General features: G+C 43.4%; 3 pseudogenes; all 3 read left to right on the top strand.

The window, feature by feature from the left end:
* Positions 1-2,622: 2,622 nt before the first annotated feature.
* On the top strand, positions 2,623-2,797 carry LOC118146257 (NADH dehydrogenase [ubiquinone] 1 beta subcomplex subunit 1 pseudogene; annotated as a pseudogene).
* A 10,093-nt stretch (positions 2,798-12,890) lies between these two features.
* LOC100413358 (vimentin pseudogene) lies at positions 12,891-14,621 on the top strand (annotated as a pseudogene).
* Positions 14,622-15,591: 970 nt separating this feature from the next.
* On the top strand, positions 15,592-15,908 carry LOC100413721 (large ribosomal subunit protein eL36 pseudogene; annotated as a pseudogene).
* The last annotated feature ends 3,832 nt before the right edge of the window (positions 15,909-19,740 follow it).

The following is a 19,740-nucleotide window of genomic DNA, read 5'->3' as shown; positions in this document are numbered from 1 at the left end:
TGCTAGGGTGTGTTAAGGGGAAAGTACTGAAGAATGCTAGCTGAGGGGAGGGAGGTTTGGTCAACGAGCACATTGACCAGATTGTAAACTGGTACTTATCAATATTAGGGTTCTACCCAACCACTGAGATTGGGACACACAGGCTCTGTCCTAATTTACAACTACATTTCAAAGGGATGGCTCCCAGGTCCTTGGGAAAAACATTCTTATGTTATGGAAGATACATTTCAAAGAGACAAAGAAGAGATTTCTAATTGTCAGTTGTCTAAAGTAAATGCTTTGGGAAAAGGGGTTCAGGGAACTATACTCAGGTTTTTCCCTAGAACAAATTATAAATTCTTTGGGTAGCATTGGATTTTATTAGGCAGAAACTTAAGGGGGCTGAGGTGATGATCCTAAGGATGTGCCCATGAGTTGTTAGAGATGATGGTAGTGTTTGTTCTAGTCTCTTAGTGTTGGAGGTGGATGAAATGACTTGTGCTGAGAGTCTATAGTTTTCCTTTTTATTTATATTTTCCTTTTTATTATTTATTATTAACTATAATAATAACTATACTTATTTTGCCTTGCACCCTCTCTAAGAGTCTGCAGTTCTTTTTTTGTTTCGTTTTGTTTTGTTTTGAGATGGAGTTTCACTTTGTTGCCCAGGCTGGAGTGCAGTGGCACGATCTCAGCTCACTGCAACCTCCAACTCCCAGGTTCAAGTGATTCTCCTGCCTCTGCCTCCTGAGTAGCTGGGATTATAGGTGTGTGCCACCATGACTGGCTATTTTTTGTATTTTTTTTAGTAGAGACGGGTTTCACCATGTTGGCCAGGTTGGTCACAAATTCCTGACCTCAGATGATCTGCCCGCCTTGGTCTCCCAAAATGCTAGGATTACAGGCATGAGCCACCACAGGCCACCCACAGTCTGCAGTTCCTATAGGCCAAGACTGAGGCTTAATTCAAAAAGGGGCTTAGAGGAGCCCAATTAAAGTTTGGTTAGAACCTTTATCACTACAAAGCCACAGCAATCAAGACAGTGTCATACCAGCATAAGGACAGATATGCAGATCAAGGAAATAAGGAAAATGGAGAGTCCAGGAAGTGTAAGAATTAAAGAAAGAGGAAATAAACAGGAAAGGTGGCTTGCTAGTTAAGACAGGTTTATCTTAGAGAAAACAAACCTGAGAGGAGCATTTGGCCAACTTAGGTAAGAGGCACACTTTTTTACAGACTAAGGGTTTTTAAGGATTTAGGGTGGGAGAGTTTATTAGAGGCTTGGAATGCTTTTCTCTCTCTCTCTCTCTCTCTCTCTCTCTCTCTCTCTCTCTGTGTGTGTGTGTGTGTGTATGTGTGTGTGTGCTTATTTGGGAAAGAGTGTTGTCTGTTTTTATACATTTTTTTGCAATTGCAGGTATACCCACCCGCCCTGAGTTTGCTTTTAGCTTTTTTATTTCAGTGCACCTGAAGGGAAAGGAATGTGCTTATTAAGGCCCACTGTTTTACTGAGGCCCATTGTATGAGCGTGAAGTTTGGCAGTTACCCAAGAGATGTTTTCCCCACAGTTTTTTGTGCCTGCACTGTTTTCTTTTTTTCTTTTTTCTTTTTAAAGATGGGGTTTCACTATGATGGCCAGGCTGATTTTGAACTCCTGACCTCAGGTGATCCAACCACCTCAGCCTCTCAAAATGCTAGGATTACAGGCGTGAGCCACTGCGCCCGGCTTCCAAGCTGTTTTATTTGTGTTTTACCGTCTGTTTTTCTTGACTGCTTGTAGTTAGAAAAGAAGTGATTTCCTTGAAATGTATGAGGCTAGAAAGGGAGCTGGAACTTGAAGTGGCGGTGTTTGTCCGAGACGACGAAGGAAACCCTACCTTTGTGGTCAGTTGATTTTGACATTCAGCAAATATTTACTGAGCCCTTATCACCAACCAAGCATGGTACTGAGTACTGGAATTATCGAGATAGTTTATATAAGGTTTCTGTCTGAAACATACTGTTTTGTGAGAGAATATTTTGTGTTAAGAGAAACCCAGCAAAACGTCAAGCAGTCATTGATCTACCTTCAGTTTTTCCACTTTTAAAGTAAGAGAGTTCAACCAAATCATTATTCTCAAACTTCCGAATTCATAAGAATCAACCAGAGAACCTCTGAAAATGCATATTCCTAGGATTCTACCCTGGAAGGTATGATCTCATAGGTCTGGGGCCCTAGGATCGGCCTTTTCAGTGAGGCATATCACTTGATTCTGATGCAGGAGGTCCAGAGACCACACGTAAAAAATAATGGCCTAAAATATCTTTGGTTTCTAATATTTTGTGATGATTGTTTGTGAATGAAGCCACAGGCAATAGTTACAAAACTTTAAAAATCTCTGGATATACTGGCATATGTATGCTCAAAATATAAGTACTAAAATGATCATTGTACCACTGTTTCTATTGCGGAAAAAAAGGAGAGAGAAGGAAAGAGAGAACTGTCTATAACTAGCTAAATAACTAGCTAAATACATTATGATGATCATTATAAAGAACTCCTACACAGCTCTTAAAAAGAATGAGGTAGACAGGTGTGGGTGGCTGAGTTTTCCATTGCCCTAGGTCATGGGGTCACTGTTGGCACTGGGCCTGCAGCGATCATGGTGAACTTACTTTAGATTGTGCAGGACCACTGGGTTCATGTTCTTGTCCCTATGGGATTTGTCATGGGATGTTATTTAGACAGAAAGAGTGATGAAAAGCTAACTGCCTTCTGGAACAAGACTATTTATTTAAAAGGGAATGTGACCCATTGACGAAGTTACCTGGAAGTGAAGACTGGTGAATTATATAATGTTCACATTTTAAAATTCTGAGAGAAATAAAAACATGTTATTATAAAAAAAAAAAAAAAGAATGAGGTCGTTTTCTATGGACTGTTATCAAAAAGAGCTCCAAGTATACCTTTAAGAGTAAAAACAATATGCAAACCCTAAGTGTCACAGATTATAGTTTCCAAGGACAGCCGTAGCAGTGTCTACTCTTCTGCAACTTTGTTTCCCCCAAATTAGGAGTAAAGTCTGCTTCCCCCCTTGCATCTGGGCTGGCCAGTGACTTGCTTAGCCAATGGAACATGGCAGCAGTGATGTTATAGGGCTTCCTTGAAGCTTCTGGCTCACTCCACTGAGATGCTTGCTCTGAGGATGCCCCATCTCCAAACCCAGTCACCAGGCTCTGAGACGCCGAAGCCTCAAGAGAGGTATGCAGCCACTCTGGTTGACTGACATACCTGAGCTCCCAGCAGACCCAGGCTGCATGTCTGCCCAGGCGCACCTTCAGATGGTTGCAACCTCCACCGCCATCTGACTGTAGCTGGATGGGAGACACCCCAAGAGAGAACCCCCTCTGCTGAGCTGATAGAATTGGGACACATAGCAAATTCTCATTTTATGCCACCAACTCTTTGGGTGGTTTGTTACACAGCAACAGATAACTGTGATGCTGTGTATAACTCAATCCCACCTGCACATATTTAAAAGATGAGAATGTGAGCCAGGTGCAGTGGCTCACGCCTGTCATCTCAGCACTTTCAGAGGCTGAGGTGGGTGCATCATTTGAGGTCAGGAGTTCAAGATGACCCTGGCCAACATGGGGAAACCCTACATCTACTAAAAATACAAAAATTAGCCGGGTGTGGTGGTATGCACCTGTAGTCCCAGCTACTCAAAAGGTTGAGGCAGGAGAATCCCTTGAACCCAGGAGGCGGAGGTTGCAGTGAGCCAAGATTGTGCCACTGCACTCCAGCTTGGGTGACCAGAGCAAGACTCTGTCTCAAATAAAATAAAATAAAAGATGAGAAGGTGGATGCCAATATGTACATTAAAACATCTCTGGACATATCCCCAAGAAAACCTCTCCCACAGTGTTCCCTGCCTCAGGAAACAGGCCATTCAGCTGCTCAGGCCAAAATTCTTGGACCCATCCCCAACTCTTTTCTTCCCATATCTAATTCACCAGCAATCTCAGTTCTCTCTATTTTCACGATGAATCTTAATCTAACCTCTTCCCACAACCTAAGCCAGGGCACTATCATCTTTCACCTGAGTTACTGTAATAGCTTCAAAGTGGGATCTTCCAAGCCCTTTGGCTGCTTGCTGTCTATAGGGCAGACAGGATGGTCATTTGAAGGTACACAATTTTTCATTTTTTAAACAATAACACTTTCAAAAACACTTGAAACCAAAATCATACATGTCCGAGGAAATTTTGGCCCCTGGCTTTTGCCCTGGCTTGTCTCTCTCCCCCACATAGTCATAGTCTCACTCCCTCACTTCAGGTCAGAGCTCAGAACAGCATTCCCTCCCACCACTTCATTCTTTCATGTTGCGTTTCATTCACAGGTCACCACTGCCCCATTTTACTTTATGAATTTGTGTGTTTATTGTCTGCCTTGTTCACTAAAGTGCCAGTACCATGAGGGAGAGACTTGACATGTCTTTCTCCTTTCCAGGAGCACAAAGAGGTCATGTGAGCACACAGTGAGAGAGTGGCCACATATGAGCCAAGAGAGGGGCCTCAGAATGAAGCCAACCTTGCCTGCGTACCTTGATCGTGGACTTCCAGCCCCTAGAACTGTGAGAAAGGAATTTCCATTACTTAAGCCTCTCAGTCTGTGGCATTTTGTTATGGCAGCCTGAGCTGACTAATACAGCAGGAAAGAAAAATCCTAATCTTCATAGTTCATTTTTAAGTTCATTAATGTTTAAAGTGATTAACACTCACTTAACAATCACTTTAAACCATTAAGATCTCCTACAGTCATATTTGATGATTTCTTGTAATTAGTTGGTCATGGTTTGTAACTCCTGATGAACATTAAGCTTTTAGTTTTAGAGAGTTGTTATCCTTTTACATTGAATAACAGAAAAATACAACATAGGGAAAGTTGCCCCTTATATCGGCTGATATTTGTAGCCAAAACAGTTCAAAACTTAACACAGCTATTAAAGATAAAGTAAAAACTGCATATGGCCTGTCAGCTGCAGAGCTCAAAAAAGGTGAAACACATACATGAAACACTCAAACAGCTACTTAAAAAGTTCCATCAAAAAACTCATCCACAGTAGAATCAAATACTGCCCATAATCCTCCTCTAAGTCAAATACCCACCCACAGAACAAACTGGATATTCACCCTATAAAATTGTGTTCAGCAGACCACCCTCACTTGTAAGTCAGGTTAAAAGTAATCTCCATAAGTTAGGGGAACTAACTCTAAGAAGGCAAATGCAGGCTTTAAACATGGCAATACAAAAAGTACACAGATGAGTGCAAAAAAATACATCTATAAGTCTAACAAAACCAGCACACATCCCTTCAAACCAGGAGACTCCGGTTCAAAAAATGAAACCCAACTTCTCTAGGACCCATATTGGATGGGTTCCAGACTATATAATATTGTCCACTCCCACTGCTGTTAAAGTTGCAGGTGTCGTGCCTTGAATCCACCACAATCGGCTGAAACCAACAACCCAGGAGCAGTGGACCAGTCAACAAAATCCAGACCATCCAACCCGATTAATCCTGCAACAAAACCATGTTAGCATTGAAAACGGCCACAGCCCTGCTCTGGCCACTCCAGTAGCTGGTCAGTCTACACATGGCAAAAGCTTGAAAAAAAACCACAAGACCTGCTCTAGTCACACAACCAAAAGCTGACTAGTCTACGCATGACCAAAGTTTAAAATGTCATTAAAAGTAAATATAATACAGCCGGGCACAACCAAAAGCTGACTAGTCTACGCATGACCAAAGTTTAAAATTTCATTAAAAGTAAATATAATACAGCTCACGCCCATAATCCCAGCACTTTGGGAGGCCGAGGCGGGTGGATTATTAGGTCAAGAGATCGAGACCATCTTGGTCAACATGGTGAGACCCCGTCTCTACTAAAGATACAAAAAATTAGCTGGGCATGATGGCACGTGCCTGTAATCCCAGCTACTCGGGAGGCTGAGGCAGGAGAATTGCCTGAACCCAGGAGGCAGAGGTTGCGGTGAGCCGAGATCGCGCCATTGCACTCCAGCCTGGGTCACAAGAGCGAAACTCAGTCTCAAAAAAAAAAAAAAAGTAAATATAATAAAGAATTTTAAACTTAATTGCTACCTTAGTACTGTTAACTATTCTATTGCTATGTTGTCATTTTTGCCAATCCCTCTGCCCGGGGAAAAAATTTACCTTGCCCAAGCTAAATATGAGGATGCTATCCCTTGCCTTGTTTCAGCTGGTTCCTGTATCTAAATAGAAAAGCAGGGCAACCCTCAAAAGGGCGCCTTCACTGCATACATACTATCTAGATTGAAAACACAGTAATTAAAACTCTATTGTACCAAACATATTATAAATATACAAAAACCCATCTGGAAATTTGTATATATAACCAAACAATCTACTCAGTTTGTAATCCCCAAAATAACCAACCTCACATGTGTTATAACCCCAAGTCCACATCCAGGACTTGGTTTAAAGTACACATAAAATAAAAAAAATGGTCACCTTCTAAACCAACTAAGGTCCCACCCTTCCACAAGAAAGCCATTCCGTATATTTTAATGCTTACCAGGCACTATACCCAGACTCAAACTACACTGCCACCTGCAATAACCTAGCCTACAAAAGTACTATAATAACCTTCGCAAATATGTATGTGAACCAAGAATGACTCCACCTTGCCCCCCTGAGACTCCCCCCCAAAAACTGTAGGTACTGCATAACATGGTTCCCTACCTGGTATCCTAAACGGAATTTTCAAGAGCCAGTTATGCTTACTAAAATGCCAGTAAAACCAGGTTATAAAACAAAAACCTACGATTCTATAAATCTTACCATCCTAGAGCCAGACCAACCTGTATGAACTACAGGCCACCCCATAATAATCCTTATAAAAACGTACCCAACTGCTCACCTATATATTATCAAAAAAGAAACTTGGATCCATCCAGCTCTGCAACAGTTTTCAAGTCATCCTCTAAAAATATCAACAAAAAAATGCCCAAACTCCCTCCTGTAACCTATAATCTACTCAACTGGCCAAAAACATAGGCAGCAATCTAGGTGTCTCCTCCTGTTATTTGCAAAAAAACCAATATGGAAAATCAATGGCCATGGAAAACAAAAGAGTTAATGTCTCAAAAAATCTTTACCCTAACTCTCACCTACCCTGAGCCAATGCCCAAACGTTTGAGCATTTGGTTCTTAAAATCTTTTATCATAAAAAAATATTGTACTGCCCATAAAAATAAAACCTGCACAAACCCAGTTGGGAAATGAATTGCTTAAAATAGCAGTATTATAATAAAACAATAAAAAGAGCTTATAGCGAGGCAAAACCAAAATAAAATAACACCAGATTGCCATGCTACAACTCATTTTCTTGCTCTCCTTCTCTAAGCCATTCCTAATACCAACTGGAGACACCTAATAGCTGGCGAGCACCCTCTGGCCTCTATAATCTGTAGGCAGTGGGCTTATTGGCAGTTACCTGCCAACTGGACAGAGGCCTGCGTAAAAGAAGCAATTAAACCATCCTTCTGCTTGCACTACAACAACAAAAAATTTAGGGTACCCCATTTATAATAAAATAAAAACAATGTAAACATAAAAAAATCAAAATTAAAAACTAAAGATACACTGATTAGATCCCTAAAAGAATGAGTCAATATTATAGGCCAGCTACCTGGGCACAAGACAAATCTTGGAGATACCGCACCTCAGTGTGCATGCTTAACTGCATATACAAGGTTACAAGCAGTACTTGAAATTATGACTAATAAAACAGCAAATGCTTTAAATCTGTTAACCCAACAATCCACAAAAGTAAAAAATGCTATTTACCAAAACGGGCTAACCTTAAATTACCTTCTAGCCCAAGAAAAAAGAATGTGTGGAAAATTCAACTTAACCAACTGCTGCCTAAAAATTATTCATAATTAATACAAAAATTAGCTCATATCGCAGTTCAAACTTGGGAACCCAGATAGTCTCCAGATTCCCTTTGTAAAGGTTAGTTCTCATCTTTTAGTGGTCTGAAAACATTAATAGATGTGATACTAACTATACTAAAAAGCTGCTTCATACTCCCTTATCTCTTGCCCCTTATTATTAAGAGCATTCAGTCTACAATAAAAGTTTTAGTAAACAAAACAACCGCAACCCAACTAATGACTCTAACTAACAAGGTATCAATCTTTGCCAACAACAAAAAACCCGCCTCATGAAAAATTAAATAACAGTGATGCTTTCAATTGAGTTGTACTCATAGAAAGTATCAAAGAAAGGAATGAGACAGAAATTAAAGAAAAAGGATAAAATCATACAAGGTAAAGAAACAGGGTGTCTGTGTTAGACTGGGGGCAGTCAACTAGTTCAGGCTCTAGGAGAAACCTTGATAATGTTATCTCAAAAACCAGAACTCAAGAAAATGTGCTCTAAAGACTTTCCCAATACTCCCTACCATCTGGAGGGAAACAAATTTTCTCCCTAATCCTTACCTTCACAGTATAAATAACTCTAAAAATTTATGGATATCTGTTTCCCACGTATTGCTTGCCTGTTTTGTAACTAAATAACACAGTGAAGACCATAAAAAATGTGCAAACAAAATAATATTACAAACATCAAAAGAGAGATCAGTACAGAGCCCTGCAGGACTGATCTGGACCCGACTGGGCTCAAAATAAGGCCACCTGGCCCGCACACCAAAAGTTATATGTAAGCCTGTCACTGTATTGATTACTTTTGTTCTCACCTTTGTAAGCTAACTTCTTTTCACTCCCTGAAATGCACAAAAGGCACTGGGACTCTTCATCCTGCACTCAGTACCTTGAATGCAAATCCACTGAGCCAGTGTACACTTTAAATAAAATCCTCCTGTAATCTCACTGGTGTCTCCGGTTCCCTGATTTCCCATAACAATATGTTGCCCAGGCTGGTCTTGAACTTCTGGTCTAAAGTGACCCTCCTGCTTCAGCCTCCCAAAGTGCTGTATTGCAGGCATGAGCTACTCCGCCCAGTCCATTAAACCTTTCTTAAAGTTTTATTTTCAAAGATAGGGCTTTTATTTTATTTGTTTATTTAGAGAGATGGGGGTCTTTCTATGTTACCCAGCCTGGTCTTGAACTCCTGGCCTGAAGCAATCCTCCCACCTTGGTCTTCCAATGTTGAGATTACAGGCATGATCCACCATGCTTGGTTGGACAGGGTGTTCTAAAATGCAAATGTGTACTGACCTCATCAGCAGGAGGATGCATTCTGGCGCCCAAGTTCTTCACCCATCCTCCAATACTTAAAAGGCCATGCTGCATAAAGTCAACAACAGATAAATGTTTGCTGAATGAAAGGATGGATTAAAAAAATTAATAATGAATTTCTGCATAATCCAGTATTTTCTTTTATATTTCTAGAAGACATTTCTTTGAGCCTATTAGATCCTGGGAGTCTTTCAGGTGAACATGATTAGAGAGCTTGTAGGTTGCCTTCACATATATCTGGCATATTTGAGTCATGTATCAAAACAATAGATTGGTAAGGCTGGTGTTATTGTATTGATAAGTAAATAGTCTTAGAGAGAAAATGCAATTTATCTAAGTTTAGATCTCCTCAATGGTCACCATTCAGAAGTTTAAAGAGCATAGGCTAAATTCATCAGACATAACTGGGCTGAAATCTTGGCTCTGCCACATATGACCTTTGATGGGTAACAACCTTTATGGACCTGTTTCCTCATTTATAAACTGGGTACATTTGTGGCTAGTCCTCAGGCTTGTTGAAGTTAAAACAATACAGGAAAATTCCAACTCATTGCACCCTATACACGTCACACGTCTTTCCTTTCCTTCTGACCCTACGTCCGATGTCTTTCCCAGAGTATCAGAGGGCCTTTCTAAGGGATGTGTCTGGTAGCTTGTACCAAACAAACATGTGTATGTCAACAGCTGGGAAACTGACTTTCACGAGAATGTCAAAGCAGATGGAAACACATACACACAAACAGGGATGTGCATCTTTGTGTAGCAAGTGTGCTCAAGAAGGCAGGTAGAGGAAGCGATATTCTCTTTCTTAAGTTTTAAGCAACCTAAGGCAGAATTTCAAGTACAGAAAGAGAACTTGGTAGATGAATTCAAGCCTGTGAAGCCTTTGGTTAGCTTAGGTAACAATGAGTTAAACATGTTCAGTGCGTTATAGCTTCCTCTCCATTGCCTTTTTGATTTAGTTCTGTAGGGCGATTATACCCATTGTGCAGATGAGCATACTGAATGACCTTTGAGGTGCATAGTTTAATTATGAACTCAAATCCAGTTCTCCTTTTTTCAAAATCATATTTATTCTCAAATCCCATCCTGCTTCTTCATTCTATTCAAGTGCCTGGAGTTCTCCTTCCCTCACACTGTTTAAAGTCATGTCCCAGATCTCACCCCAGGGAAATGAAGACATCACCATCCCTAAGATCCAGCCCACACTCCTGAAATCTGGGGTGGACACCAAGAACGATCCCCAAAATTCAGAAGGGAAAATGGCATTAGAAAGGAAACTTTCTCTATTCACAAGATGGCGCCGAAAGCCAAGAGGGAAGCCGGAAGCTCCTGCTCCTCCATTTCTTTCTTTTTTTTTTTTGAGATGGAATCTCACTATGACCGGGCTGGAGTGCAGTGGTGAGATCTCGGTTAACTGCAACCTCTACCCCCCCAGGTTCAAGTGATTCTCCTGCCTCAGCCTCCTGAGTAGCTGGGACTACAGGCGTGCACCCCCACGTCCAGCTAATTTTTATATTTTTAGTGGAGATGGGGTTTCACCATATTGGCCAAGATGGGTCTCAATCTCTTGACCTCATGATCTGCCCACCTCGGCCTCCCAAAGTGCTTGGATTACAGGCATGAGCCACCGAGCCCAGCCCAAAGCCAAGAAGGCAGTGTTGAAAGGTGTCCACAGCCACAAAAAAAAAAAAGAAGAAGAAGAAAATCCACACATCAACCCAGCTTTGGCCAGCCCAAGACACTGCAACTCCGGAGGCAGCCCAGATATCCTCGGAAGAGCACCCCCAGGAGAAACAAGCTTGACCACTATGCTATCATCAAGTTTCCCTTTTTCTGCTGACCACTGATCAGCCAGGAAGACACTAGAAGACAAACACTTGTGTTCATTGTCGATGTTAGGCTAGCAAGCACCAGATCAAACAGGCTGTGAAGAAGCTCTATGGCATGGACGTGGCCAAGGTCAACACCCCCATTCGGCCTGATGGAGAGAAGAAGGCATATGTTCCACTAGCTCCTGATTACCATGCTTTGGATGTTGCCAACAAAATTGGAATCATCTAACAACTGAGTTCAGCTGGATAATTCTAAATATATGTGTATCTTTTCTCTATTAAAAAAAAAAAAAGAAAGAAAACTTTCTGGGACAGGCACAGTGGCTCACCCCTGTAATCCCAGCACTTTGGGAGGCTGAGGTCAGGAGGTGGAGACCAGCCTGACCAACATAGTGAGACCCCTTCTCTACCTAATACAAAAAAATTAGCCGGGTGTGGTGGCAGGCACCTGTAATCCCAGCTATTTGGGAAGCTGAGGCAGGAGAACTGCTTGAACCCGGGAGGTGGAGGTTGCATTGAGCCAAGATTGCACCATTGCACTCCAGCCCAGGTGATACAGTGAGACTCCCACCCCCCCCCAAAAAAGGAAATTTTCTCTGCCAGGCAACAGCTTCTGCTTGTTGTATTTGCTGTCTCATTAACATGCCTGGGGTGCAGGCACAGCCTCCTTTCTCCTGGGTTAACCCCACACAGTTCCCTAAGCACAGGCACCCTTTTTTTCAATGCTCACGAAGTCCAGTTCCTCCCTTGGCTGAGCACCCAGCGTCAAGGATCTAGCCCTCTACTGCCTTCTCCAGGCATCTTTCCCTTCCCACCTGCCATACTACCAGAAAAATAAAGTAAAATGTCAATAAAGACATTTCTTTATCTGATTTGTCTTAAAGTCAAAAGGAGACGGGACTAAGGCATATCAATATTTACTTTGTCCTACAGTCAAAAGGAGGAGGAATTAAGGCAGATAAATATTTAATTTGTTCTACATTCAAAGGAGGAGTGATTAAGGTAGATAAATAAGGATACTATTTCAGGTAGATAAACATGAAATCCTGTGTTTATTTCCCACAGACTAAGTGCACAATAATGGGCCGGTGTCCACAGGATTAGTCAAGAAGTTCTGCCCTGTCCTCCCACCCTCCTCTCCCTTTGGTGCCCCTGGGCTCAGGGAGGGCGCTTCCTGCAGTGATTCTGAAAGGAATGACCTAGGCTGGGCGCATTGACTCAGGCCTGTAATCCTAGTACTTTGGGAGGCTGAGGCAGGTGGATTGCTTGGGCTCAGGAGTTCCAGATCAGCCTAAATATGATGAAACCTTATCTATATAAAAAATACAAAAATTAGTGGGTGTGGTAGCATATACCTTAAGTCCCAGCTACTCAGGAGGCTGAGGCGGGAGCATCACTTGAGCCCAGGAGGTTGAGGCTGCAATGGAGCCATGATTGCACCACTGCACTCTGGCCTGGGCAATAGAGTGAAACCCTGTCTCAAAAATAAGTAAAATTAAATACTTAAATGCAGAATTTAATCTAACCACAAGAAAACTACAGACAAACCTATTTTACAAAATAACTGGCCTAAACTTTCAAAAATATCAAGGCTGTGGAAGATGGAGAAAGGTTGAGGAGCTATTTCACATGAAAGGTGATTAGGTCCTCTGCCACTCTCGCTTTGGGATCCCCGCGCCAGAGACGCAGCCGCGCTCTCACCACCCACCGCGCCCTCGCTCGCCTCTCCTCCGGGAGCCAGTCCACGCCACCACCACCGCCCAGCCCATCGCCACTCTCCGCAGCCATGTCCACTAGGCCAGTGTCCTCGTCCTCCTACCGCAGGATGTTCGGCGGCCAGGGCACCGCAAGCCGGCCAAGCTCCAGCCGGAGCTACGTGACCACGTCCACCGGCACCTACAGCCTGGGCAGCGCGCTGAGCCCCAGCACCAGCCACAGCCTCTACGCCTCGTCGCCGGGCGGCGTGTATGCCACGTGCTCCTCAGCAGCGCGCCTACGGAGCAGGGTGCCCGGGGTGCGGCTGCTGCAGGACTCGGTGGACTTCTCGCTGGCCGACGCCATCAACACCGAGTTCAAGAACACCCGCACCAACGAGAAGGTGGAGCTGCAGGAGCTGAATGACCGCTTCGCAAACTACATCTACAAGGTGCGCTTCCTGGAGCAGCAGAATAAGATCCTGCTGGCCGAGCTCAAGCAGCTCAAGGGCCAGGGCAAGTCGCGCCTGGGAGACCTCTATGAGGAGGAGATACGGGAGCTGCGCTGGCAGGTGAACCAGCTCACCAACGACAAAGCCCGCGTCGAGGTGAAGCGCGACAACCTGGCCAAGGACATCATACGCCTCCGGGAGTAACTGCAGGAGGAGATGCTTCAGAGAGAGGAAGCCGAGAGCACCCTGCAATCTTTCAGACAGGATGTTGACAATGCGTCTCTGGCACGTCTTGACCTTGAACGCAAAGTGGAATCCTTGCAAGAAGAGATTGCCTTTTTGAAGAAAATACACGAAGAGGAAATCCAGGAGCTGCAGGCTCAGATTCCGGAACAGCATGTTCAGATCGATGTGGACGTTTCCAAGCCGAACCTCACGGCTGCCCTGCATGACATACATCAGCAGTATGAAAGTGTGGCTGCCAAGAACCTGCAGGAGGCAGAAGAATGGTACAAGTCTAAGTTTGCTGACCTCTCCGAGGCTGCCAACCGAAACAATGATGCCCTACGCCAGACAAAGCAGGAGTCCAATGAGTACCGGATATAGGTGCAGTCCCTCACCTGTGAAGTGGATGCTCTTAAAGGAACAAACGAGTCCCTGGAAGGCCAGATGCTGAAATGGAAGAGAATTTTGCCATTGAAGCTGCTAACTACCAAGACACTATTGGCTGCCTGCAGGATGAAATTCAGAACATGAAGGATGAAATGACTCCTCACCTTCCTAAATACCAAGACCTGCTCAGTGTTAAGATGGCCCTTGACATTGAGATTGCCACCTACAGGAAGCTGCTGGAAGGCGAGGAGAGCAGGATTTCTTTGCCTCTTCCAAACTTTTCCTCCCTGAACCTGAGGGAAACTAATCTGGATTCACTCCCTCTGGTTGACACACACTCAAAAAGGACACTTCTGATTAAGACGGTTGAAACTAGAGACAGACAGGTTATCAACAAAACTTCTCAGCATCATGATGATCTTGAATAAAAATTGCCCACACTCAGTGGAGCAATATATTACCAGCAAGAATGACAAAAAAAATCCATATCTAAAAGAAACAGGTTTCAAGTGCCTTTCTGCAGTTTTTCAGGAGCACAAGATAGATTTGGAATAGAAATAGGCTCTAGTTCTTAACAACCGACCCTCCTAAAAGATTTAGAAAAAAGTTCACAACATAATCTAGTTTACAGAAACATCTTGTGCTAGAATACCTTTTAAAAAGTATTTTGAATATCATTAAAACTGCTTTTTATTCTAGCAAGTATTTGACCAACTTGTTTCCGCTTCAATAAATCTTTGGGAAAACTAAAAAAAAAAAGTGATTAAAGAAATCTGATGACTAAATGTAATCTGTGATCCTGAACTTGAACATAGAATATTAGGACAACTGGTGAAGTTTGAATATGGACTATGGATAACATAATATTATATTATCAACATTGAGTTTTCTGATTTTTGATAAATGTTCTGAGATCACATTAAAAAAAAAGTTCTTGTTCTCAGGAACTCCACATTGAAGTGTTCATAGATGAAGGGACATGATGAATGCAAATTAGTCTCAAAGTGTTTTTTAAAAATGTGTATAAGTGTGTATGTGTGTCGGGCAGGGAAGAGAGAGACAGATGCTGGGTACAGTGGCTCAAGCCTGTAATTTCAGCACTTTGGGAGGCTAGGCAGGTAGATTGCCTGAACTCAGGAGTTCAAGAGCAGCCTGGACAACATGGCAAAAGCCCATCTCTACAAAAAATGCAAAACTTGGCCTAGTGTAGTGGTGCATACTTATAGCCCCAGCTACTTGGGGGCTGAGGCAGGAGGATCGCTTGAGCCCAGGAGGTCAAGGCAGCAGTGAGCATAGGTTGTGCCACTGCACTCCAGCCTGAGTAACAGAGCAAGACTGTTAAAAAAGAGAGAGAGAGAGAGAGAAAGAGCCAGGTGCAGGGGAAATGATAGTTCAAATGGAGCAAAACGGTAACAGCTGCTAAATCTGAGTGAAGGCTACATAGTTTTTTTGTTTTAACTATTCTGTAACTTCTCTGTACATGTGAAACTAAATCAAATTTAAAAGTTTTTTAAGGGTCTTCTACTGGCCAATAAGCACATAAAAAGATGTTCAATGGCCCACTGCGGTGGCTCATGCCTATAATCCCAGTATTTTGGGAGGCTGAGGCAGGCAGATCACTTGAGGTCACAAGTTCTTGACCAGCCTGGCCAACATGGTGACACTCCATCTTTATTTAAAAAATACAAAAATTAGCTTCTGTCACGGCCGCCATTGGATAGCAGCAGCCATGGCTCTTCGCTACCCTATGGCCATGGGCTTCAACAAGGGCCACAGGTGACCAAGAACATGAGCAAGCCCAGGCACAGCCGCCGCCGTGGGCATCTGACCAAACACGCCAACTTCATGCAGGACATGATCCAGGAGGTGTGTGGCTTTGCCCCATATGAGCGGCGTGCGATGGAGTTACTGAAGGTCTCCAAGGACAAATGGGCCCTCAGGTTTATCAAGAAAAGGGTGAGGACACACATCTGAGTCAATAGGAAGCGAGAGGAGCTGAGCAACATCCTCGCCACCATGAGGAAAGCTGCTGCCAAGAAAGACTGAGCCCCTATCCCCTGCCCTCTCCCTGAAATTAAAAAAACAGCTTGACAGAGAAAAAAAAAATACAAAAATTAGCCAGGCAAGGTGGCCGGCACCTGTAATCCCAGCTACTCAGGACTGAGGCAGGAGAATTGCTTGAACCTGGGAGGCAGGGGTTACAGTGAGCCAAGATCATGCCACTGCACTCCAGCCTGGGCAATAAGAGAGAAACTAATGTCTCAAAAAAGAAAAGAGAAGATGTTCAATATCATCAGGCATTCAGGAAATTAGGGAAAAGCAAATCAAAATCACAATGAGCTACAACTTCACACCCACTGAGAAGACTACAGTCAAGAAGATAATAGCCTGTGTTGATGGGAAGGTGAAGGTATCAGAACTGTATGGCAGTTCTTTGAAAGGTTAGACATGCAGTTGCATTTAACCCAGTAATTCTATTTCTAGGCATACACTCAAGAGAATTAAGAACAGATACAAAAGCACAAACTTGCACACAATTGTTCATCGCAGCATTATTCACAGTAGCCAAAAGCTGAAATCAATACAGATGTCCATGAACAAGCAGGAAAATGTGGTCTATTCATACAATAGGACATTATTCAGCAATAAAAAGGAAAGAAGTACTGATACATGCTATCACATGGGCGAACTTTATAAACGTGATGCTAAGTGAAAGAAAGCAGCATGAAAGACCACACATTATATGATTCCATTTACATGAAATGTCCAGAATAGGCCAAAATATAAAGACAGAAAGTGGATTAGTGAGTGCCTAGGACTGGAGAGGATGGAGAATAGCAGGGTTATATTTAAAGGATTCAGAGTGTCCTTTTGAGAGGGATTAAATGTTCTAAAATTGATTGTGGCAATAGTTGAACAATTGTGAATGTGTTAAATATCACTGGGTTGTAAGGTGGATTGTATGGTATGTGAATTTCATCTCAACAAAGCTATTACTCAAACAGTGTTCTTTTAAAAATTTTTTTGTCTGTCTTGAAATTCCATGATTTCACCAAAAAGTATTCTCGTTTATTCTCTGAAGCGTTCCAGTTTGTATAATAAATTGTACATTCACCCTACTTAAGCCTTATATAGGACCCTAAAGCAAGCCTGACTTGATGATGGAGTTTTGCTGTTACAATAGAAAAAGGATGTGAAGGGGAATTTTCTGTCAGAGAAGTGGAAAGCCTGGCTCTTCTGGCCTGGAGGAGTCAAGAAAGGAGAAAAGAGCAGCATTAATGATAATAATGATAGTATCAATAAAAAGACTAACAATAGCAAACTTCTGTTAGGTGCTTACTCTGTGCCAGCATAGTGCTAAGTGCTTACACAAATCATCTCCTTGGATCCTTACAGTATCCCTATGAGGGATTCAGACCTTGCATCCTTCCGCATTGTCCATGCTCCTCAGAGAAGCAGTGGTCAAGCAATGGTTTCCGACCTCTCCTTTCTACTCCAATGTCCCAAGAGGGGAAGTGGGTGGAAGACATGAGGTGATTATTCAAAAGTTACCCCCAATTTTCTTCTCCTCAGTAACTGTCTCCTGAAGAGGCTGGAAAACCAAATACTCTCTTTCTCAGCCTTCTTCGAAGACAGAATGTGACTTAGTTTGACCGATTAGACGTAAGTTTCTTCTAGAGCTTCTGGGGAAGACGTTTTGTTTTCAAATGAAAGGGACCACCACAAGAGAAACGCTGCCTGCACTAGGTGGTCTCCCTTATACGTTCCTTAAACTCAAATGTGATGTGTGGAGCTGAGGCAGCCATTTTATTATTAGCCAAAAAAGATAAGAAAAATAAGCCAAGGTCCAGGCACAGTGGCTCATGCCTGGAATCCCAGCACTTTGGGAGCTGAGGTGTTTGGATTACCTGAGGTCAGGTCAGCCTGACCAACGTGGCAACACCCTGTCTCTACTAAAAATGCAAAAATTAGCCTGGCATAGTGGCATGCACCTGTAATCCTAGCTTCCCAGGAGGCTGACACAGGAGAATCACCGGAACCCAGGAGTCAAAGGCTGCACTGAGCCGAGATCATGCCACTGCACTCAAGCCTGGGTGACAGAGCAAGACTCTGTTGAAAGAAAGAAAGAGAGAGAGAGAGAAGGAAAGAAAGAAAGAAAGAAGAAAGGATGGAAGGAAGGAAAGAGGGAGGGAAGGAGGGAGGGAGGGAGGGAGGGAGGGAGGGAGGGAGAAAGGCAGGGAAAGAGGGAGGGAGGGAGGGAAAGAAAGACAGGCCAAGGATAACAGGACAGCACAGAGAGCACCTGGGCTCTTAATGACCTCACAGAGTTGCCGAGCTGTCCCTAATACCACCTGCTCCCGGACCTTGAACCCTTCTGGTCGATGTCATTGTTAATTAGAGTTTCTGTTACTTGCAGCCAAAAGCATTTCTAATCAAAACAACATGTTAGATGAAAGGAAAGCCAACAGCAGAGGGACTCTGTCCATCTGAAGTCCTGGACAGGTTTTCTGCTGGGTGGAAGGAGGGAAGGAGGGTGTGCTGCAGTAAGCTGGAGGTGAAAGCACAGCAATGGCAGAGAGCAGTGCCTGGCACCAGAGCCCGTGTGTGATGTGCTGAGGTTCCAGGCCCCCGAGAGGCAGGGAGCACCAAATGTAGCTGACTCTGGCTGGAGTAGTTGGCAAAGCAGGCCTTGCTGCAGGGGTGAAGTGGGCCTTGCTGAACAGGAATTACAACCAGAACTCTAGGCAGCACCATCACAAGACCACAGTGAGGCCAATTCGAAGCGAAGACTACCAGCCTGAATGAGTCAAGATCACAAATTCACACCAAATACACCAGGACAAGGGGTCTGGGAACCCCCCAGCAAACTTGGCTCTTTGTAAGAGACACTGGGGATCCCTGTCCTGTATTAATGGAATTGGACAGAGGAGGGGAGAGGCAAAGACGTAGGAACAATTGTGCATTTCCCTGGAAGAGACTGAATCCTCCGGAAGAGGCTGTTTACATTGTAAAAGAATGAGATTGGCAAGAGTATAGTCCACTTTCACCTTATACTTGCCCTGCTCCCCCTCTGGATGGAGGCTCATAAGGAAGATTAAATCCACCATAGAGGAATAAAGAAGTTTCTGGTGGGTGCAGAAGAGCACATGTGAGCTGTAGTCTGGGTACTATTGGGCTCTGCTGCACAGTCTTTGTAGACTTCTGTGAGTGCAGCCAGGCCAGAAGTAGGGGAGGGTTTCTCCCACTGGTCAAAACAAGTCTTTCTGTTTGAGCTTTCCATTATAAGTGGGCTAGAGGCCCAGGTTAGCACAACAATAGCTTCACTTTCTAAAACTCTTGCACCCAGACACTGTGCTACTTGCTTTGCTCTGCATGTACATTCTCATTCTAATCATCACAACAGTCCAGGAAAGAAGAAATAATTACCCCATTTCACAAACCAGGAAGCTGAAGTTCAGGGAAGTGAGTTGCACAGCTGCTCTGTAGTAATGTAAACACTGATCTTCCAGGTGCCACCATGTGACAGAAAGCACACTTTATGAGGAATGGTGAGGGCAGTCGGAATGTGGACCTGGAGGGAAGACCTGTTGGGCTCACAGCATTCAGGTTTATCACAACATTATCACATCACATCATTATCATTTCATAGGAATAGTTGGTTCTGAAGGTCTGCAAGGAAGAGCTACATGGGCAGCAATATTTTCAGTTATCACAAATCTTTCCTTTCGTCTCATTCAACCAATGAGTCAGATGCTCTAGTGCATCAGGGAGACAGGAAGCAAGGCAGAAAGGCTAGCTAGCTAGCAATGCTTCTTGGCTTTCATTTCAAAGGAGAAGGAGGTTCTCAGAAAAAGTCAAAGGGAGAAGAGTACTCCAG

Source organism: Callithrix jacchus, chromosome 12 (genome assembly GCF_049354715.1).
Source record: "Callithrix jacchus isolate 240 chromosome 12, calJac240_pri, whole genome shotgun sequence".
NCBI lineage: Eukaryota > Metazoa > Chordata > Mammalia > Primates > Cebidae > Callithrix > Callithrix jacchus.
The sequence above is the reverse complement of the archived record's forward strand: the minus strand, read 5'-3'. Positions and strand labels throughout refer to the sequence as shown.